Source organism: Cupressus sempervirens, chromosome 4 (assembly GCF_028749045.1).
Source record: "Cupressus sempervirens isolate cs-2001-9-10 chromosome 4, ASM2874904v1, whole genome shotgun sequence".
NCBI classification, from domain to species: Eukaryota; Viridiplantae; Streptophyta; class Pinopsida; order Cupressales; family Cupressaceae; genus Cupressus; species Cupressus sempervirens.
This window is the reverse complement of record NC_143121.1, coordinates 672,010,160-672,035,344: the sequence shown is the minus strand read 5'-3', so window position 1 is coordinate 672,035,344 and position 25,185 is coordinate 672,010,160.

Below are 25,185 nucleotides of genomic sequence, written 5' to 3'. Positions count from 1 at the left end.
TAAGTGCAATAAGATGTTTGAGTGGTCAATTAGATGATGATATTGTTAATAGTAAGTTCTTAAGAACCCTACTCCCTATCTATTCTATTAGACTATCAGCTATACAAGAGCTAAGATGTGTGCCAGGGAACAATCTAAGTTTTGAAGGTATAGTGGGTAGACTCACTGCATTTGAATTTTTTAACTTTGACAACTACAAACCTAAGAATGTTGAATCTACTTTCAAGGCCAAGCTATCACTAAAAGATGCTAAATAGGTGAAATCAAATAAGGGAAGAAAGATGAAATATATATCCAGTGACAGTAGCATTGATGAGGAAGATGTGGAACAATTGGAAGCATTACTAGCTAGAATATTTCAAAGAGGTAAAGGAAAATTCAAAGGTAAGCCACCTATCATTTGTTTCAATTGTAATGAAGTAGGACATATTACTGCAAGGTGTACATAGAAAAAGGAATACAAGGAAGGCAACAAGTACAAACAAAGAAGAGAAGATGATAAGAGAGATTACAAAGACAAAGGCAAGAAGTGCTATATTGCTGAATAAGATTCTGATGATAATGATGATGAATTTGTTTATGTGGCCATGAAGGACCAATCTGATGAAGAAGAGCCTACAACACTGGTAACATGTATGAACAAGAATGACAGATGGATCATAGACAATGGATGCTCACATCACATGACAGGAGACAAAAGTAAGTTTGTTAACTTTACTCAGTATGATGGAAATAGTGTTAGATTTGGTAATGATGCTCCATGTCAAATCAAAGGAAAAGGCTCCATTAAGTTTACAGAGGAAATTTCATGTGATCATTCATACTATGTTGAAGGACTAAACTAAAATTTTCTAAGTGTCTCACAGTTAGGCAACGTAGGGTGCAAAATAGAATTTGGAAATAAAACTACAAAAATCTATGATACTGATGGTAAATTGATAGGAAAAGGAGATCAAACAAGACATAATCTATTTTATCTTGATATGAAAAATGCTTCTTGTCTTGTCACAAAATTTGATGATGTGTGGTTATGGCATAAAAGGCTATGTCATGTCAACTTTGATAATCTGGTCAATATTAGTAAAATGAGGAAAGTCAAAGGTTTACCTAAATTGAAGATGCCTAACAATATCATGTGCAAACAATGTTAGCTTGGAAAGATGACCAAGTCAAGTTTTAAGAGTAAAAACTATACATCTAAAGAAGTACTTGAATTAGTCCATACTAACTTATGTGGTTCAATAGAAGTACAAAGCTACAAAGGAGATAAATATATAATGTTGTTTGTTGATGACTAGTCCAGGATGATGACTGTTATGTTCTTAAAGAAAAAATTTGATGCTTTTCAAATGTTTAAGTGTGATGTGGCTAGAGTTGAAAAAGAAATAGGAAAGAGTTTGAAATTCCTAAGATCAGACAGAGGTGGTGAATTCACATCAAATGAATTTGAGATATTTTGCAATGACAAAGGAATCAAGAGACAAAGATCAGCTCCTAGAACTCCTCCACAAAATGGAATTGCTAAGAGAAGAAATAGATCTGTGATTGACTGTGCTAGAACATTAATGATGGAAAAGACGGTTGTCTAAAATATTGGAGAGAAGCTATAAGTGTGGCTATTCATACACTGAACCAAGTACAAGTCAAGAAAGGTACAAGTGCAACACCTTTTGAATTATGGTATGGTCACTCACCCAATGTAAAGCATTTCAAAGTATTTGGTTGCAAATGCTTTATCCTTAAAGATGCTAGAAATGGAAAATTTGATGCAAAAAGTGATGAAGTCATATTCCTTGGTTACTCCACTAGAAGTAAAGCATATAAGTGTTTAAATACTAACACTAAAAAAATTGTGGAAAGTGCAAATGTAAACTTTGATGAGCATGCAAATGTCCAAGTTGAAAAACCAAAGAGAATGGATGACTACAGAACCTTTGTGTATTCTTATGAAGGAATGTCTATTGACAAGGATGCTATCAATCAAATTGGGATTCAACAAGTTTCAATTTTAGCCGAGTCACAACTAGTAAATGCCGAGCTGTATTCAGGAGCTGAGTTGCAGAATTAAGGAAATGCACATTCTAATTCTGAGGTCACTACACATGAAAGAGATCTAGCACTACCTAACAACAAAGTGCATAGCAACCCTGAATCTAAAAGATCAAACATGGAAACAAGGATAGAACCAAGATTATCCAAATATGTGAAGAGACATCACCCTGCTGAATAGATAATTGGTGACAAAGATGCAAGACCAATGACAAGGAATAGACTAAGAAATGAATCATGTTTGTTAAGAAAATTTGAACCTAAAATAGTGTGTGATGCATTACAAGATGGTGATTGGTATAAAGCTATGGAAGAAGAGATTTATCAAATAAAGAAGAACAAAATCTAGAGTTTGGTTTCTAGACCAGTTGACAAGAATGTGATTGGCACTAAGTGGGTGTTCAGAAACAAGCTAGATGAGAATGGTGAAATTACTAGAAACAAAGCCAGACTAGTATGTAAGGGTTATGCTCAAGAAGAAGGTTTAGACTATGGGGAAACATTTGCCCCTATTGCGAGAATGGAAGGAGTAAGAACTTTACTTGCATATGCTACATATAAAGGTTTTAAAGTCTATCAGATGGATGTAAAGTCTACTTTTCTGAATGGTATATTGGAAGAGGAAGTCTATATTGAACAACCAGAGGGATTTGTTGATGAGAACAATAAGGATATGGTTTGTAAACTACATAAAGCATTCTATGGTCTGAAACAAGCACCTAGAGCATGGTATGAGAGACTTCACAAGTATCTAGTGCAAATAGGAATTGAAAGAAGTAATGATAACAGCAACATGTACATCAAATCAGAAGAAGGTAAGGATATTATTGTATCTGAAATCTTTATGGATGACATAGTGTTTGGAGGAAAGGAAGTGCTTTGCAAAAGTTTTGCTGGCAAAATGAAATATGAGTTTGAGATGTCTACGTTTGGAGAGATCAATTTTTTTGTTGGATTGCAAGTATATCAACTAAAACATGGTATATTTATTACACAATCAAAGTACATCAAAGAGATACTTGAAATGTTTGGATTGGAAGACACCAAACCAGTCAGCACACCAATGGCAATAGGACATAAGCTATCCAAAAATGATGTATTAGCTGAAGTTAATCAAAAATTGTATAGATCCAAGATTGGAAAACTAAAATATGGTGTACATAGCAGACCAAACATAGCATTAGAAGTTGGAATAGTGGCTAGATTCTCTGCTAATCCTAAAGAAAATCATCTCATAGCAGTAAAAAGAATAATGAGGTATCTCAAAGGAACTGATGATTTTGGCCTTTATTATAAAAAGAATGAAAAGTTTGAGCTCAATGCATACACAGATGCAAATTGGGGAGGCAACATTGATGATAGGAAAAGCACAAGTGGAGGAGCATTATTTTTAGGTAAAAGACTAGTTATTTGGACTAGCAAGAAACAAACATGCATATCTCAGTCCACTGCAGAATCAGAATATGTAGTAGTAGCAGTCAATTGCACAAGCATTGTGTGGCTCACACATCTATTCAAAGGAATGAAAGAAGAGGTAACAAAACCTGTGATATTGTATTGTGATAATAAAAGTGCTATAAACATATCCAAGAATCCAGCAATGCACACAAAAACCAAGCATATTGCAATCAAGTATCACTATGTTAAACAATTGGTAGAAGAAAAATAAGTGAAGATGGAGTACATTCACACAAAGAAACAAACTACAAATATCTTCACCAAACCATTTCCCAAGGATGCTTATGAATATCTTAGAGACAAGTTTGGGGTAATGCCCCTAACTCAAGCAGTTTAAAGCAACAAAGAAGCTTCCCTACATCAACAGGAACAAATCATTGAAATACCAAAAGAATGATGCAGAGGATGACAGAAGGAGTAGGAACTCCAAATCACTCACAAGCATGGTGAAAGAGGGAGAAAACATGAGATGCAAAGCTTATATTTCGCATGTTAAAGATGCTACATCTTTGGCATTTATGTCAAAGAGGGAGATATATGCCGAAAACTAATCAATACAAAGTAAGAGGGAAATTTATATGTGAAAGAGGGAGATTTATGAGAAGAAAGAGGGATATTTATGAGAAACTGAAAGGTAAAGATATGGAGATATATGAGATCAGTAGTAAAGGATACAGTAGTCAAGAAGGAAGCAGAAAATAGAAGAAAATGTATATAATTTTGATGGTAACTAAGTTGATCAATTGATCAATTTGGTTTGTCATCAATGCAAAAGAGGGAGATTGTTGGAAATGATTGAAAAGCTCATGAATGAAGAGTAATGGAACTGATAAAGAATGTTTTCAATCATTGTTTTATCATTGATATCAAACTTGCTACTTGCAAGAATGACAATATCTTTAGTGATCCAAATACTATAACTTGGTTGATTTACAAGGAGGTGGCAATCAATAATATGTAACTAGAGTACCTAGAGAAAGGTTGAATTTATGATGTTATAATGAAGTATAAGGATCAGCTAAGCCATTGATGAAATATATTGATGACATACTCTAAGACACAAAGGATGGACACACTAAGACACATGATGTAAGGATTAAATAAGTTCTAGTTAGTGCCGAAAATATTCTCAGTTGAAGCCGAGCAAGTTTAATTTTAGTGTGTGTCGAGTAAAGGTCAAGTGCCAAGTAAAGATCAAGGTGTCGAGTGATCTTCAGGTGTTGAGCAGTCTTCAGGTGCCGAGTAGGAAATAGCTACTAAGTGAAGATATAGGTGTCAAGCAAGATAAAAGTGTCGAGTAACACAGAAGAAGCCGAGCATCAAAAAATTAGTAATTTTGAGTTGCTGCATTATTTTGAAAATCAAAGATTTGCTAGATCTGAACTGACATGGTAGTTATCTAGAATTTTGTGAATCAGATAGAAGATAAGAATAATGAGCTGGTGGCACAGAACACTATGTAAAACTTTTTTTTCTAGATGAAGTTTCTAGATAAGAGAAAGATATGGGACAGATACATTGTACCCTACCTAATCTATTGAAACCCTAAAGTTGGAGAGGCAGAATAGAGCGAGAAAGGTATCCCAAATTTCTATTTAAGGAGTCATGAGGTCATGAAGCAAAAAAATAGGGAGGTCAAGCATGAAAGCATGAAGTGCTAAAGAAGGTACTAAGGAGAAAGAGAGAAAAGATACTATGTTTTGATAGATGACCACATATATGATTGCATTGGTATGATGAGCAAGAAGACTCAAGGAGATGAAGCTTGAGATGACAAGCTATTAGAGCTGAAGTGATTAAAGCCAAGAAAAGGATTGAACTTATCCGTAATCTGCAAGATATGTTGTAAGTTGTATCAGATATAAAGACATTATTGTTACTCTCTAGCAATTGTAACAGTTAAAATAAATCCTATGGACTTAGGTTGGTTTAATAGCCATTTTGTAAATCCTTTAACAGGATGACATTCCAAGTGAATGTTTCAAAGTCCTTTGACCAGGCCCATTCCTAACAATATGGTGAAATCCTCTAACAAGGTCACATTTAACAGTGTGTTGTAGCCTTTAACAGGGCAGGCCTTTAATAGGGAAAACCATCAGAAGTGGTTGAAATCAATTGTGTTGTTATTTTGTGGGTATCATCCCCACTCTAGTTTTACCTTCTTATTCTTGGAGGGTTTTTGGGTTATCAAATTCTAAGTGTTATGGTGTGATGCATGTTTACTTTTCATTATTGTTTAATGTTCAATTGCATGCATGATAATTTTAGTTATGTGCCATTAAGGATTTGTAGAATAAGTTGCATTAGACATCATTGGACCTTGAATAACTGATTCACCCCCCCCCCCCCTTCTCAGTTATTCTAAAGAATTATAACATTATAAACCTCACTTAGAAAAATCACATAAATAGAGGGAGGTACAAGATGAGAAAGAATGAGGCCTCTCTCCTATGACCTTGCAAAAATCAAGGAGACCTCCTAGTAAAAAATAGCCCCTCACAAACCAAAATAGGTATAAACAAAATGGGGTCACTACAAAAAATTTCACTAATCTTTAATGATAGTTCATTGCATTAGTTAGTTATACTTTATCAAATGTTTAACTAAATTGGCTATCCCTAATTAAGTGTCAAACATTGTGACGATTCAATTTCTACTCACTTGTCTAATGTCAACTAACAATGCAAAGCACACCCCAAAGATGTTTGAATACAATAATAATAAGAAATATTTGAGTGGCTTTGTGTTGAAATAATGTCATCAAAAAATTAACAAAATGTTGAACATGTTTACCAATACATGGTTGAAACTCCTTGATACTCTTAGCTATTTCAATTTTTTTCCCTTTTGAGGACATTACCTCACCTATGGGAGTCAAAATTTGGATGACTACCATAGTCTATAACCTAGAAAACTTATATATATCTCTAACACACATATAATCATGTGATAGAAATCATGTTTTAAAGTTTTTCCTATCATCCATTCTTGTGGATTGAGGTTTCAACTATCCCCAAATTGATCCCTCAAAAGTAAAATGTCTGTCTGTGTGTGAGTATATGTGATAAACAGAGAAAAATCACTAGAGAAAGACCATTATTGGTCTTTGATATTAAATTGGGGTGGTCTTGCATTGCCTAAAACCAAGAGATTGATGCAATAAATATCTAAAAGTAGTATTCATCTTCAATGAATAATGTAGATGATATAAAAGGAAATCTATAAAATATAGGTAGGATAAAATGATAATCAACAAAACTTATATATGAAATACTATTAAAAATGAATGACAAATGACAAAGAATGACTATTTCCTAGAATTTGTGTTACAAGATCCTATAGTCAATAAGAATCTTCCATAAATTATCTTGAATCTTCCATAAATTATCTTTCTTATGCATAATACCAATTATAAAAGAAAAGAAAAGAAAGAAGCATAACTATCAATGAAATTTTTTACAAGAAAAATATTTCTCTATATGAAAATTTTAATGTTGAAAAAGTTAATGTAACAATGAAAAAGTTGCAATGCTTATATACATAAAAGATGAGGGAATATCTAAGATATGCATACTTCACTATTCAACATTTTGAGATACTCCTTAGCTCTAGTTAGAACAAAGAGCTTTCCCATAGTTGCTTGCATTTTCAAAATGTAGTCTATCAGCACAATCCTATTGGAAACTTACAAATGGAACAATTGTTCTTGTATCATTGATATCAAATATATGAATGAAACATATTGCTACCTTGTCCAAATGGAATATCTATTTGATTAATAAAGAGGATTTGAGAAGTTACTCATAACTATAGCACATAAAGAAAAGGTTGAAGTTATGAAAAGGAAGTTATAATGGACATTTAATTAGATAGACTTTGATAAAGAAAAGTAATTGTTTATGTCAAGAAAGCTAAGCTAAGCTGAAAAAGAGAGTAAAATGCTAAGGAGTGTCAAGTAATTCTAGTGTCAAACAAGCTATAGTTAGTGCCGAGAAAAACTAGTGTTGACAAAGCATTAGCATCAACCTAGAAATTTAGTTGATGCCAAGCCAAAAAGATTTATAGTGATCGAGTATTTCAGTGTTGACTAAGTATCAAAATTTAAAGATTTTTGAGTGACAGTAAGAGTACAAATTCAAAGAAATTATATGATCAAGCTTAATCAGTTGATTTCTTGGGAGATGTAAAACATGTTGAAGATAAGATTGATGAGTTGGATAATTAAATTCAAGAACTGATTCGGTAAAGACCTAATAGACAGATTTTAGAGAATTTTCTAGAGGATGGTCAAGAAGATGGACAGATACATTGAATCAAATTTAATCTAATTAGAAACCCTAAGATATATGGTAAATGTAGAAAATTGTAAATCACAAATTGCCTATTTAAAGAGATAGAGAACTGATTATTAGGTGTCATGTCCAATCAAGACCAGTCAAGCCTAGCCAATGTGTGTATGAGTAAGTTTGTATGTGAAAAGAGACATATAGAACAAGGTGGATTAATAAAAATACACAAGAGTGTGAATGCAAAGCTAAAGGAGAAATGTTTTAGATATAATGTTCTTGTTGATAAGTGCATTAGACTAGAAGGCTTAACTATTGATGAGAATAGTGGACTAATTGCTTGAAGGCTGACCAAGAAGATTAAGATCAAAGATGAAAATGGAAGGCTTATTAGTGAACAAGCATAAGGACCAAACTAAGATTTTAATCTAAAAAAGTGAGTTGTAATCACACAACTCAAAACTATTGTTTTCACTCTTATTATTGAAAATAATTTCTATTAAAATTCTTTTAAAATAGGTTGACCTAATAGTCATTTGAAAACTTAACAGTCTCTATAAATCATTTAATTGGGTGACATTCTAAATGGAATAATCAAAGACAAGGTCACTCCTAATAGGGTGATTAAATCCACTAACCAGATCATAATTAACAGTGTGTATGGTAACCTTTAACAAAGTTAGCTCCTAATAGAGCTCACTTTGAAAGAGTGAAAAAGAGTGACATGCTGCTGCTGGTTTTTCACAAATTGGGTTTCCAGATTAAATCTTAGTGTCAAATTGTGATGAATTTTTTATGAATGTTTTCATTGTGCAATGCACGTTAAATTTTATGAAAGTTTTGTAGTAGAGATTGAGCAATAGTAGGATAAGAAGAATAATGAAGTGTTTAATGTTTAATTGTTCAAGTGGTACATAGAAACCTTCAGTTACTAATTACCCACCCCACCACCCCCCTCAGTGATTCTAAACATTTCTAATAATTAGTATCAGAGCTTAGTGCTTAAAAAGAAAAGTTTCAAAGTACTTAAAGCTAAATAAAGAGAACTTTCCTACGTAGTAGACCCTGATGAAGTTAGACATATCCAATATCACTAATGAAGCTATCAAATTTATGGACAATAAATATGTAGAAGTAACAAATTCTCCTCTAACTATTGATGAACTAAGACAGAAGTTAGAAAACAACCAAGCAATGTTGGAAATTTCTTCAACCCTAATCTATGTGGAGTTTGATGACCTAAAATATTGTAATACTATAAAGAATATGTGGGATAGATTGAAGACAATATATAGAGGTGATGACAATGTTCTAAGAGCTAAATAAAAAGGATGAGAGGTAAATTTGATGACATGAGAATGATCGACGGTGAGAACATGGTACAATACTGCACAAGAATTAAAGAAGTTGTTAATGCTATTCAAGGTGAAAATGGAGAAATCAATGATGAACTAATGAAAAGTTAGGTATTGAGGACTCTACTCCTTATTTATGCCATTAGGTTCTTTGTAATCCAAGAATTGGGATGCACACTAGGTGACAACTTGAACTTAGAAGGAGTAATTGGTAGGATTACTACTTTTGAGATGTCTAACTTTGATAATTACACATTTGCTACCATTGAATATTTTTTTAAGTCACAAATTATTCTTAGTAAGAAGAAAGGAAAACATATGAAGAGTGAAAGTGATAGTTCTGATTATGATATTGATGAACTAGAATCCCTCATTGTGAAAAGGTTTGGAAGAGGAAGAGGTAAATACAAAGTTAAATTATCTATCTTTTATTTTTCATACAGAGAAGTTGGTCATATTTTGGCTAGATGCCTTGACAAAGAAGATAAGGATGAAAGGAAGGAAAGAAAGTAAAAAGGAAGAAGAGATGACAAATAATATAGGAGGAGAAAGGATGGAAAAGGTAAGAAATCTTGTTACATTGCTAAAGAAAAGAGTAATAATAAATATGAGAGTAATGATGCTAAAGTTGACTAAGTTGCTATGAAAGAAGGATGAAGATGAGAAAACTACATTAATTTCTTATGTGAACAAAAGAAATAGATGGACAATTAATAGCAAATATTCCAATCATATGACTAGTGATAAAGACAAATTTTAAGATATTGGTCCATACAATGGTGCATGTGTTAAATTTTGTAATAATATCCCATGTGTTACAAAAAAAAGGTAAAGGCACTATTTAATTGACTAACAAGATAACATGTAACAAGGTTTACTAGGTTTAAGGACTTAAATACAATTTGCTAAGTGTTTGACAACTAAAAAATTTAGGTTTTAAAGTTGAGTTTCACAACAAAAAGGCCAATACACATCATGATGATGTTAAGATAATCAGAACTAGTGAGAAAAAAAGAGGTAACTTATTCTATTTAGACCTATCAAGGTGAGCCATGTATGTTTGTGCAATAAGAAGATGTTTGGTTATGGCAAAAAATATTATGTGATGCCAATTTTGACAATTTGGTGAATATCGATAAGATGAAGAAAGTAAGAGGAATGCCTAAATTAAAGAAGCCTAAAAATTCTATGTGTAAACAGTGTCAATTAGGAAAGATGACAAAGTCTATTGTCAAGAGAAAAACATATACTGGTAGTGATATTTTTTAATTGGTTCATACTGACCTATGTGGACCCATTGGTGTTTCAAAATATTGTGGAAATCAATATTTCATTCTATCTATAGATGACTATTCTAGAATGATGACTATGGTGTTTCTTAAAGCTGAATTTGATGCTTTTCAGATATTCAAGTGGTATTTAGCTAGAGTTGAAAAAGAAATAGGGAAGATTCTAAAGTGTTTGCAATCTGACAGAGGTGGTGAATTCATCTCACCTGATTTCAATACATTCTGCAATGTCAAAGGAATCAAAAGACATATGTCAACACCAAGGACCCCTCCTCAAAATGGGATACCTAAAAGGAAAATCATATCAATAATGGACTATTCAAGAACACTAATGATGGAAAAGAATGTGTTACAAAAATATTGGAGAGAAGTGGTTAGTACTGCTATCTATACCCTTAATAGAGTTCATGTCAAGAAAGGTACAAATACTACACCTTCTGAGCTATGGAATGGTTATGCTCCCAATGTTAAATATTTCAAAATCTTTGGTAGTAGATGTTATATAAAAGATAAGAGGAATGGAAAGCTTGATGCAAAAAGTGATGAAGGCATATTCCTAAGTTATTCCACTAAAAGAAAAGCTCATAAGTGTTATAATTTCAACACTAACAAAGTTATAGAAACTACGAATGTGAGAGTTGCTGATTTTGAAAAAATAGGTGATACTTCATGTAATGAAGAACTAGAAGAATGTAGTACATTCATCTAGATATGGATGATGATTTTCCCAACACTCAAAGTGAAGAAACAATTCAAGCTACAAGTTCCCATCAGATAGGAAATGATGGAGTGTAAATGCAAATTGTTGAACATCAGAGAGTGGGTCCTAAGAAATACAATAAAGATGTTGAGTCATAGATAGGAAATGCTGACTATCAAATAGTACATTTCAAACATTCAGATCCTAAAATAGAACTAGAACAAAGAAGAGGAAATGAGGTTGAGATTACTTTTCTAGATGAACCTGAGGAATAACCAAGAAGAAAACTACATGTGTTAGCAAAATATGTGAGAAGAAATCATAAACTTGATCAAATCACTGGTGATGTTGAATCAAGTGTAATGACAAGAATAAGACTCAAAGGTGATACATTCTTATTATGTGAGTTTGACCCAAGACAATAAAATTTTCTTTAGACAATAATGATTGGATACAAGCAATAAATGAAGAAATTGACCATATTGAGAAGAAAAATACTGATAATTTAGTCCAAGACCTAAAGATAAAAATGTCATTCAAACAAAGTGGGTTTTTAGGAACAAGCTCAATGAAAATGGTAAACTAACAAGAAATAGGACTATATTGGTATGCAAGGGTTATGTACACAAAGTAGTTGATTATGGAGAAACATTTTCTCTCATGGGTAGACTTGAAGGAGTCAGAATTCTACTTGCATACTCAGCTTACAAGAACTTCAAGGTATATCAAATGGATGTCAAATCTTCATTTTTAAATGGTATACTGGAGGAAGAAGTATACATTGAGAAACCTAAAGGATTTCTAGATCTAGACAAAAGGCACATGGTATGTCAACAAAACAATGCTCTTTATGGATTGAAGCAAGCACCAAGAGCATGGTATGAAAGACTATACAATTACTTAGTGAAAATTGGTTTTGAAAGGATAAATGATAACAAAAACTTATATTTGAAGAATGGTAAGAACAATGAAGTACTATTATCTAAGATATTTGTTGATGATATCATATTTGGAGGAAGAGAAGCATTATGTAAATTATTTGTTGATGAAATGGAAAAAAAGTTTGAAATGTCCATGTTTAGTGAAATCAAATTCTTTGTTGGATTACAAGTATGTTAAATGAAGTTTGGTATTTTCATCTCACAATATAAATACATCAAGGAAATATTATTGACTTTTGGTATGGAAGATTCAAGGATAGTGAGTACACCTATGTCTACAAGACATAAGCTATCTAAGATTGATGATTTTAATGATGTGAACTAGACCCTATAGAGATCCATGATTGGAAAATTGAATTATGTTGTTCACAGTAGGCTAGACATTACTTTGGCAGTTGGGATAGTTGAGATATCTGAAAGGTATAGAAAACTATGGATTATATTACAAGAGGAGCAATACATCTGAATGAAAGGTTTTCAATGACTTAGATTGGACTGGAAATATTCATGATAGAAGAAGTACTAGTGGAGGTGCATTCTTTTAGGAAAGTGATTAGTGTCATGAACAAGCAAGAAGTGGAATTATATTTCTAAATCAATAGTTGAAGCTAAGTATGTGCTAGCTATAGTGAATTATTCAAATATTTGATGGATCAAACAATTACTAAAAGGTATGAAAGAAGAGATTACAAATCCAATAGTTTTTTATTGTGATGACACAACTGATATCAACATTTCAAAGAATACAGTAATGCACACTAAGACAAAGAACATTTCTATCAAGTATCACTACTTGAGAGAATTAGTTCAAGACAAAGAAGTGAGGCTAGAATATATGAACACAAAGGAATAGTTTGCTGACATATTCACAAAACCATTACCCAAAGATGCTCATGAATATCTTAGAGGTAAAATAGGGGTGATTCCCCTAACAAAAGATACTTAAGAAGGCAAGGTGCATTATGTCACATGTGCTAATCAAAATATTCTACATAGTGGTCCAATAAATTTCTACATTAGGACATGCCTAATGTAGAATACTTAGTAGAACATAAATAGATCATTCATAAATAGATGAAAAGTATCATCTAGACATGAAAAATCTACATAATTCAGATGTATGAAGGGTTTGAAGCTGAGAGAGCTACACGCCTTTGGCATTGTTGTCAAAGAGGGAGAGGATACTAAACACGAAGGAATTACTAAGAGAAGTAGAATCTAAGGGAGAGATTACATATTAAGGGAGATATTACTGAGAAAGGGGGTAAGATAAACTTTAGAGGGAGAGAATCATGGGAGAGAAATTTGAAAATATAGATTAATGATAAGGGGTGTTGGTGTTTGAAAACGTTATTGGTTTTCAATTACCTTGATGAGAACAAAACACATCTAGGGGAAGCTAACTCCCATTTTCAACATGCCTATTCAGACACTAGGCCAACTATAAGGCTTGACCCTTCTTCTTCTTTAGGCTCTGCAAAACCTAGGCAGGTAGACCTGTAGATTCTTTATATGGTACCAGTTATCAAAGCATACACTGAATCTAATATGAAGCTGATAAAACCCTTATTTCTCCTGATAACTCATGAAATAAAATCAATCTATAGTAGCTAAATGCAGATCTAGGAATCTGATAAGCTGAGTGAGGGCATTCTATTATAGCTCTTCAACATGAAAGGGAAAAGCATTTGATTAATAATGTTGATATCAGCAAGACCCAAATATGAGCAACAAAATCTAGTGATCCTATTTCTAATCAGTGCCTTATCTATTGGGCAATTAAATGAATTATAACCATACATCATTTGGAAATTTGAGACACATTACTACATCCAGATCCTTGATCTATCCTTCACCTTGTGAACAGACATCTGCTTCAGATTTGAATCTCATACTCAAATTATCCCACCATGAAATCTGCAAAACCCTGTGATAAATACCAAGCAATTACATGGCTCTTTAATCCATATGCAAGACATTTTAACCACATACATTCCAAAATGAGATGCAACCTAATCTATGATCCTTGATCACAAACTAGAAAGATTACAGATCCATAAATAAGAGACAAGACTCAAATTGAATTTGGAGACCATTTGCTGCACTTTATTTGTTCTCCTTGAAATCAAATACATGAAAGATGTAAAGAAAATAACTCATAGATCACCTAATAGAATAGAACTATCTGCATAAAACTTAATTTGCTATTCATATAGAACAGAAATTGCTGAAGAAAGTGGGTGGAATCACAGATCTAGATCCAACAAAGTGGTTTCACAGAATGATTGCAAATTCTCTACCAACAATGGTTTCTCAGTAACAAAAAACTGGAACTCTTCAAATGACAGAAAGAAAGAAAGATATAAACAAAGGTGAATTCTCGAATTGAATTTGAAATCGACATCTGTCCACTTCAAAATCAATCTTCTGGCAACTAAAAACTTCTTCCTTCCTTCTCCCATCTTGATATGATTTTGGTTTCATCATTACTGTTATTGATCTGAGAAATATCCCCATTGAAATGATGAAACCTTGCTGAGTCATCAATATATTTGAAAACCAGTTGAAATGCTTGGCAAAAATCGGGTTAAATTGAGTGAATATGAGAAAAGTGAACTCCAACCGCATTCTTACCAAGTTTTATTGATCCTCTAACTGGATTTTCAATTTTTTTACCCATTCCATTGAGAAAGCCCCAAAATTCATGTTTCTAGCTATAGCTCAAACCAGGAAGCACCTGTGCAAAAACTAACTTCAGAAATGGAAAATTTGGATTCTTACGATTCCAACGGTATATGATAAGGCATATCTAGCCTCTTGGAAATGCCAGAAATCTTCATTTGAAAAACAGTCCCCTCCATTTGAAAACTTAGACCTGCAACATTTGATTTTAAATTTTGGAAAATTTAAAATATTCCAAGGTTAGAACTTTATATTAAAATCCTTTCTGAGTTTTGAAAAACTTTCACGCGCATCCATTTTGCATAAAATGATTTAAAAAATACTTTTCACTAGCCTTCATAACTTTCCCTACCCTTTGAATCTGAGGTCAAACTTGGTTTGACTGGCTTAATGACACGTGTCATTCATTGGTTGGCTTGCCTATTCTGCATTACCTGCCACATCATTGAACACAGGACCCATTGCCACGTGTCATCTTCTCACTAACTCGTTATGTTAAATCGTGTGTATCTTGTGCTTGGCGAGTTAGCGAGGACCACCGAATGTGCCACGTGGCACAATCTCATTTCAAGTGATCTGATCTTGCCATATCACCTCCTGCTCGCTCAACCATCTGCCATATGGGTAGTTTAATGTTTTATTGCCTGCCTCTGCTAAAAACCCTTTTACTAGTCGGGTGCTCTGTTTTTATGCTCTGCTTAATGCAAGCTCTTTAATTACTCTCCCCATTGGCATCCTCTGTCGGTAGCACCTCCTCTATGGTCAATGCATATGCATGGGCAGAATTTGTGATGGTGTCTTCCCATTTTGCTGCGGCCATCTCAAACAATTCATTTTGTATGGCGCCTTTATCCTGTGCCCCCCTTTTTTTACCATGTTCTTTGCAATGCGTGAAGGGCTCATTAGGAGGCATAGGTTTCTTGTTTTATTTTTCTATGTGTTCACTATCCACCAGTCTGCTGCCCAACGTCCTCTATTATACGTGGGTTACTCTTCCATTCACTGGCAGATTTGCTTAACTTTTGGCATGGGATTCCTCAACATTCTTGCACTCATCTTGCTGAGGGTGACTTCTCTCCTGCCTGCTACTTGACGTGAGCTTCTTTCTTTTTAGAAACTTTACTCCTAAATTAAATCAGCTTCTAATTATCTTCATTCATTTGTTTCATTTTTTCTACAACCATTTTATGATATGATTTCATCTCTTACCTCAACCTCGTTCTCAAACACCCTGTGAACATACTCATAATGCCTACATTTTGCAAACGTATCTACAAGACCAATTAGAAATGGCTCTACCTTTCATATCTTGAAGAGAACTATTTCCCTCATATTCGTGTTCGGGTAGTGGCTTGACTTGATTTGTTGGAAGTGGTGTTTGAGATTTAGTGATAAAATATCACAGAGAAAAGATTCTAAAATTTGTGCCACATGTTATTGCGGTAAGAAAAGAGAGATAAAATAAGGAATTGAGCAAACTTTGACTTGTGAGTATCTCAAAATTCTTGATTGGAATGGATGCATCAGTGTATTGTAGACCCACGGCAGACGATCCTCATGAATATGTTTAGATGATTGAATGTCAACTCCATTAATATATCCATTTTATCTGTAACTTCATCCAAACTCTGCTCACCATCAGACGACTTTGCAAATTGAATACTTGTCTAGCTCCATGTCTCTCTACACACATTATTTATCTTCAACATATTTCGAATACAATGAAAAACTTATCAAACTGACTCATAACACTTTCTAGCTCGACACCTCCTCAATCTGATGGAATTTAGTCAGGCCCCCAAAGTGGGTCCAGTTTATCACCTTTTGCCAACTAGTCAAATTTGCGCCAGAGGTCTATTGTCTGGCCTTAAAAACTGACCCGAACAACTGACCAAGCTCTGAAACTCAAGATCTCTGTTCTCTTTGACATGTTCAACAGGCCTGCCAGATCTCATTGCATGACGACATCAGGGTCAAAAGATATTGACTGTCAAAATTGCGTTCTCAGAAATACCTACAAGAAAACATGTAAGAAAAGACTAAATTGGGTTCAAAATTGGCTTCAAAAAATGGTTAAATTGACACATGGGAGGACGCAAACTAGGGCATTGGTTCTCTATCATGAGGACATTATGAATATATGATTTGGGCTCATGATGAATAACGAGGTGCATTTGGCAAGCATCTGAAATTGGCTACTCAAAATTGCAGGACAAGAGACAACAGCAAAAAAGTGTTTTTTGCAAATGAAAGGGCCCTGGAAAAGTGTGCAAATGGATTCGTCAAGGTTTATAAATTGGCACACTTAAAGTATTTTTAGAGGGCAACATAGGGGTATAATCCATTTGACTTGACCAATCACAGATCAAGAGATATGACGTCACAAACAGGGGTTCCAATCAATCTGTGAATACTGACATTAGTAAAGCTTTTAGAAATTCCATTTGGAATCTCGTTTGAAAACTGATCAAACGGATTCTTCATAGGCTGAAAATTGAAACATAACAAGTCTCTGATATCTATAATGCAACACAAAAGGAATTTTAACATTTGGGTCAATTGGGTCAAAGTTATAGCATTTCAAACAGGGCTTTCCAGAATTAGGTGCAAAGTGCAAAAGCGTGACACATTTAAACTACCAACTTTGAGGGACTCAAAACCTAGTCAAACGGACTCGAAACGACTCAAAATCTGGAACATATGTTCTTGGGTATGGGCACTAGACACTTCCAAAGTGGTGAATCACAAAACATTTCTGGGTGCAAAATATTCAGATGCAAACACAACCTCCTGTCGCTGTTTGACACTTGGGATAAAATGCAAATTTGAAACTAGCTCAAAATAGGACTCTGCCAAACAGCTCAGAATGATGATTTATCTTCATAGAATAGGTAGAAAGCACTAAAAGTAGGGTGTTAGAAACATTAAACACCTAAGGGGCCTCATAGGTACAGCCGAGTACACATGCAATTATGGGCATTCATAGGGCTTGATTTTCTCAAAATTTTAAATGGATGCTCAAAATGGGAATGCAATTTTGAGCACCAACAGGGGGAGTTTTCAAAAATTGCATGGATGAGAATTACAATGAAATTATAGATAATAATCACTTATGGGAGTGAAATATTTTGTCCATATTGTATGGTAACTTAGCTACTACTAGTATTCAAATTCTTGAGATGTTCCCATCAATGCAAAAGAAGGAGATTGTTGGAAACTTACAATTGGAACAATTGTTGTTTTTCACTGATGTCAAATCAATGGATGAGAAATATTGCTATGTAGTCTTGTATGATATCTATTCGATTAATGAAGAGGATTTGAGAAGTTACTCATAACTATAGCACCTAGAGGAAAGGTTGAAGGCATGAAAAGGAAGTTACAATGGACATTTGATTAGATAGACTTTGATAAAGAAAAGTAATTTTTTATGTCAAGTAAGCTAAGCTAAGATGAGAAAAAGAGTAAAATATTGAGTGTCAAGTAATGCTAGTGTCAACTGAGCTATAGTTAGTGCCAAGAAAATCTAATATTGATTAAGAAAATTAATTGATGTTGAGCTAGAAATATTTATAGTGACCAAGTATTTCAGTGTTGATTGAGTATTAGAATTTAGATACTTTTGAGTGATAATAAGAGAAAAAATTCAAAGAAATCCTAAGATCAAGCTAACTCAATTAATTTCTTGGGAGATGTAAAATGTGTTGAAGATAAGATTGATGAGTTGGATCATTAAATTTATGAAGGTCATTAGGTAAAGACCTAACAGACAAATTCTAGAGAAGTTTCTAGATAGTTATCAAGAAGATGGATAGATACATTTAATCAAATTAAATCTATTCGTAAACCCTGCAATCTACTGTGCATGTAGAAAATGAGAAAGCATGAATTTCTTATTTAAAGAGATATAAAACTAATCATTTTGTATCATTTCCAATCAATACTAGTCTAGTCTATGTGTATGAGTGAGTTTGTATGTGAAGAGAGACATAGAGAACAAGGTTGACCAAAAACATACAAGAGTGTGAATGCAAAGCTAAAGGAAAAAGCTTGAAGATATAATATTATTTTTTATAATTGAATTAGATAAAAAGGCTTAATTGTTGATTAGAAGAGTGGATTAATTGCTTAAAGGGTGACCAAGTAGTTCAAGATCAAAGATGATAGTGGAAGGCTTATCAATGAACCAACATAAGGATCGAACATAGATCTGAACTTGCAAAACTAAGTTGTAATCATACAAATCAAATCTAGTAGTTTCTCTCTTATCATTGTAAATAGTTTCTATTGAAATTATTTTCACAAAGGTTGACCTAACAATCATTTGAAGACTTAACAATCTATGTAAATCCTTTAACTAGGTGACATTCTAAATGGAATGATTAATTCCTCTTACAAGGTCACTCCTAACAAGGTGATTAAATCTCCTAACTAGGACACATTTAATAGTGTGTATTATAACATTTATAGGGTTGGCTCCTAATAGAGATCACTTTGAAATAGTGAAAAAGAGTGACATGTTACTAGTGGTTTTCCCCATATTGGGTTTCTACATAAAATCCTAGTGCCAAACTATGATGATTCATGTTTTCATTTGCTAATGTTTTCATTATGCAATGCAAGTTAAAGTTTATGATATTTGTATAGTAGAGAATAAGCAATAGTAGGATAAGAAGAATAGTGAAGTATTCAATGTTTAATTGTTCAAGTTTTACATGGCCACATTGAATAACTAATTCATCAGCCCCCCTCCACCTCTTAGTTATTGTAAACATTTCTTAAAAATCCATACTAATTTAAAAGACAATGAAGAAAAGATGAGACAGAAAGAATAAAGTAATGTTTCATCTTTTCCATATTTACAAGAGAGTTCTGAACTGAAAAGATGGAAAGAATTTAATTAATTACTACTTTACAAGTAATTAGGGACATCATAGTCCTCCTTGTCCTAAAAATTCTTGTCCTCAAGCATATCTTTATTAAATTACCAAGATCCCATCTCAATCTTCGTAATATGATTCCATATTATACCATTTTGATATAGCTATCATCAATGCAACAACCTAAGAAGCACTATTTCCATCATGTAAATGCAAGGATCTCATGTCATCACATAATTGTAATACCTAAAATGGAAGAGATAGATGTCCCTCATCATATCATTAATGCTAACCATCCATCTAATTTTAGCGAATCTCTAAAAATGTGATGGATATCCATCAAAGGTGACAAAAATGATATATCAAACTATAATAGGTTACTACTATAATTCAAAACAACATTAAAAAAATAAAAAAATAAAAAATTGAATTTTTAAATTTTTTTTTTTAAAAACTTAAATTTATAGCCTTGATGGTGTAATAAATGCCTTCAATGTCATGTGTTGTTGGAAACTCATCACCGTGTCAATATTCAACATTAAAGTAATGATCCCAATCCATGCAAACATTTACTATCAGCAAATTTCAACATGCAATATTTTTAATTCTGTGGAGTAATTAAAAATATTTTAAGATAGTTTTGTGGAGTAATTGAAAATTGAAGGCCATTTGGCACTTCATAAATTTATGAGCTATAATATTTATATATTAATAATAGTAATAAGTTTGATTGCTTGGTATTCCAATTAGTAAGACTAACAAGTTTAGATTGCTAATATATTGAATATACTATTAGTTTATAAGGCTATAGTTTTCATTTTCTCTTAGATATTTCTTCCAATGTGTGCATCATACAATTTTTTGGCACCTTGTAGATTCCCAATAATTATTGACATGTTTTCCTCTCTAAGAATCATGTGGATGGTTATTAAATATTTATAAATGCTCCTTTTTTATTAATTAAGCAATTATTATTGCTTATCTAATTAATTCAATATTGAACATATTTTCTACTATTATATCAATAAATCATTATCTTCTATTTTAATTCATTAAATCATTTATATGATTTATTTTAATTTAATATTAAACTTATTTGATAAATCTTGAATCTACCTAAATCCAACTTTTTCCTAACCTTTTTACTATTACATCTCCACCATACTATGATAAGACTCCATTGGATGATTCTTTAAATAATCTATACTAGCACACCCCATGTGATAATCCATTGCCCTTTTCATTTGCATGGATTCATTTGTTTGATAAGAAGTTCTCTTTTCCTTTGTTTGATGAGAAGTTCTCCTATTTTCATAGATGTCTTGAAAAGAATATTTGACTATAAAACTTAACAAAATGGTCTTTCATTTTGACACCTTATTTCAAGAAATTTCTTCTACCAAATATTGGGAGGTGATGGCTATGATTATGGCTACAATTGAATTTTAATTTTACTCATTGGGAGGGTGGTATGATTTTTCAATGGTTCCACACTCAGCTTACATCTCTACTATTACATTTCCAACATCAATGAAGGCCTTTGTTGGATGCAATAATTCCTTTTTTCTACAATGTTTAAACTGCTATGATAATATTTTAGGAAAAAATTTGCTGCATTAAGAATTTCATGGCAAAATTCATCCAAATAATTTTCTTTATCTCTGATAAAATTACGTACTATCTAGCTGCCACAATTTTTCATTTCTATCCCTAATCTGTATTTTGAGCTTCCTGTCTAATTTACAAGTTTGTGATGAAACTGAGATGAGGAATCTAAACATTTTTGTAACTTAAAAAATTTTAAACATTGTTTTCCAAGTTTTATTGTCCCCATGCATTTGATAATTTGCACACATTTTAAATGGTTTTTCTTTAAGAGTCTATGCAAAGTTAGATTTTACTATTGTATGTATGTTAGATTTTATGAGTTTATGTTTACTTGTATTTTGGTTAGTATGATTTAATTAAATTTTGTTTAGTTTACTTCTCTTTTTGTCTTAGTTTAGTTGGAAAAAATGGTAAGTTTTATTTAAGAAAGATTTTTTTGATTTAAAATTTTATTAAAATTTTTATTAATTAATTATATGTAGGTTCCAAATTACTTTCTCTTGATTGACTAGAATTTTTAGCAAGTTTAGTATTTTTTGTTAGATTTAGACTTCTTTTGATTTGATTATATCTCAAACTTTATTTTTTGTTATGTAAAAGAAAATTGTATGTGCCATATTTTTTTTTACTAATACTCTTTGATTTTATAGTCAACCCTTGGTTTGACAACTCCCTCCTCCATGCCTCTTGTGATAAACCTACCTCTTACAACTAGTGCATCTCATGATCCATGGGATTAAATAATTGACTAATCTCTTGATATGTGTAAACATAAGCTATATTAGTTACATACATATATATTGATTATCTATAATATTTGTTTAATAATAATGTATCTCTTCAACATATCCATCGCCATTGTTAATTTGATCAAGATTTTCATGTGTAGAGCTCAGCCTAGGGGAATTATACACCTCACCTAGAAAAAGTGCATAAACAAAGGGAGGTACAAGATGAGAAAGAAAAAGATCTCTCCCCCCAATATGACCTTGCAAAAACCAAGGACTCCCAAATAAAATGCCCCCTCCCAAACTAAAATAGGTATTAAAAAAAATGGAGTCACTACTAAATTTTGCACTAATCTCTAATGATAGTTCATCACACTAATCAATGATAATTTATCAAACATGCAACTAGATGGGCTATCACTAATTGATTATTGAACATTGTGATGGTTAAATTTCTAGTCACTCATCTAATGTCAGTTAACATTGCAAAGCATGCCCTAGAGACATTGGAATGGCGTAACAACATTTAAGTGGGCTTGTGTAGACATCATGTGATCAAAAAATATACAAAATATCCAACATGCTTACCATCACATGTATAGAATCCATGTGAACCTTTATCTCATATTTTTGAATAAAAAATTTTCCTCGATATATTAGTCTTGATGACTTGTGAATGTTACTTTTGAGGAATCAAGTCTTGGGAAATAAAACCACAATTTGTATGCATGGACAGTAGGTGGAGGTGAAAAACCACAATTTCCAACACATGTTTATATTTCTCTTAGATGTGGATAGGTTTTTTAGGCTATAGACCATTACAAATTTTAGAATTTTTACTTTTATAGGCAAGTGAATGTGCCTAACAAGCTAGCATAAAAAATGGCTAGTAGACTGCTAACCAAAATAATTGTGAACACTCTTATAAAAAATCCTCCAAGAAGTTTTTACCATCAACAATTTTCTAAAGTTTTATAATTTTTTAGGTATTTCAAATTTTTTTTCTTGTTGAGGGCATTAAATCACCTATAGGAGTAAAAATTGTGATGTCTACTATTAGTAAACAATTTTTACCCTTCCGAAAGAAATATGTATAATAACTCAATATGCCCAATTAGGAAGAACAAAACATGCTAATAGTTGGATCAATTATCACTGATCAATAACCATCCTCTAAATTGAGAGGTACAGCACCCACATTTATAGATTTGCAAAGAATTTTATGATAGAATATACCTTTAACCTAGAAGGTATTAAGATTTACTGACATTCATCCATAGACGTGAAATGAATGTGATTTCAAGATTTATAAATCGAAACAAAAGAGAAAGATGAATAAGCAACCAGATGACTACCTAAACAATATTTCAAATTATAGAAGGGAGAGAGAGAGAGGAAGCTAAAAATATGTTTAAGAAAAAATGTGAATACATAATCACAAGATTACATACATCACATTCAATGTAGTAATATAGAACTACCTCTAAAATAGAAATAAAAGGACTCAGTATCCTTCCAAATCAAAAATATAAATGTATAGATCACAAGACTAAGCATATGTATATTCCTCTTTATTTTCGAAACATGATAAAAACAAGAATAGTGTTGTCCCATCCCTCTATTACAATAAATATGCATAAAATAAAACTCCTTTCCCTATTACAAAATAGAATTCTCTTCTCCCTAAAGCAACAATAGAACTTGTAGATCTGAAAAGAAGAACCCTGTTACCATAGAACCTCCTTTTTTAAAGATTTCAACCCCGTCGTTGCTAACAACCCTAACTTCCTTTTATTTAAAACTATTCCCCAATAGTTTCTTCCTATACAATTTTTTCACAAATGCCTCAAGTAATAATTAATTATTTTAAATTCTTCCTTCACTTCATCTTAACCCCATTAATTAACCAAATTTACAACTCTTCTTATTATAATAATAATAATTAATCTTTATATAATTAATTATATGAGAGATTTATTTGGATTAATTTAATATTTAATTATTTTTCATTTGAATATTTTTATATTTAATTTTCTTTCAAAATTAAATATTATATAATGCAAAATAATTTATTAATAATCTCTAAGAGCTTATCTTTTATATTTTCTTACATAATTGAATGGGAGGGAAGAATTTAGGGTTTTGAAACCTTAGGTAACATCTGCAACAGTCTATAAACTGAAAAACCTATACATATCTCTAACACACATGTAAATATATGCTATAAATTGTGTTTTAAAGCTTCTCTTGTCTCCCATTCTTATGGCTTGAGGTTTCAACTATACCTAAGTTTATTCCTCAAAAGTAAAATGTGTGTGAGAGTGTATGTGTTAGATGAAGAAAATTTATCCAAGAAAAATTGTTAGTGATCTTTGATATTGAACTAGGGTGACCTCCTCCATTGCTTAAAAGTAAGAGATTGACATAGTAAACAACTAAAATCAGTATTCATCTTCAATGGCTGATGTATATGCTATAAAAAGGTAATCTATAAAATATAGGTAGTTTATAATAATAATCAAGGAAACTTATACATGCAATGCCTTTAAAAGATGAGTGACAACTAACAAAGAAATGATTGATTCCTAGAGGTTTTGTTACAATATCCTATACTCAATAAGAATGCTCCATAAACCATATTTCTTAGGTAAAATACCAATAAGAAAAAAAAATAAAAGAATGGAACATAACTCTTTATATAAATTTTCACAAGACCAACATTTCTCTCTGAAATTTTTGATGTTCGTAAAGTTAATATGATAATGAAATAGTTGGAAGGATAATAAACATACAAGATGCAAGAAAATATGAACTATACTTACCTCACTATCAAACCTTTTGATCTTAGAGGAAGAAAATTCCTCCACTCTAATTAGAATAAAGAGCTTAGTCTATCAACACTACAATAGGAAAGAAGTTCTTTTAATGTAAGATAAATAAAGTTAGTAGATTATATCATAAATTTAAAAAAGATGGAGTGTCTTGTACCTTTGGGAAAAAACCATGTTTCTCATGTGATAAGTAAGTTCTTATCCTATTGATTTATGATATGGTCAAGTAGATACAAGAATAATTTGATTAATTCAAATCTGTGAAGTCACTCGTTACAAGATAGTGGACATTTAAGAAGAAAGAAGAATGTAAAATCCATACTAATTTCAAAGATAATGAAGAAAAAATGGGAGGGAAAGAAGATAGTCCCTTTTCAT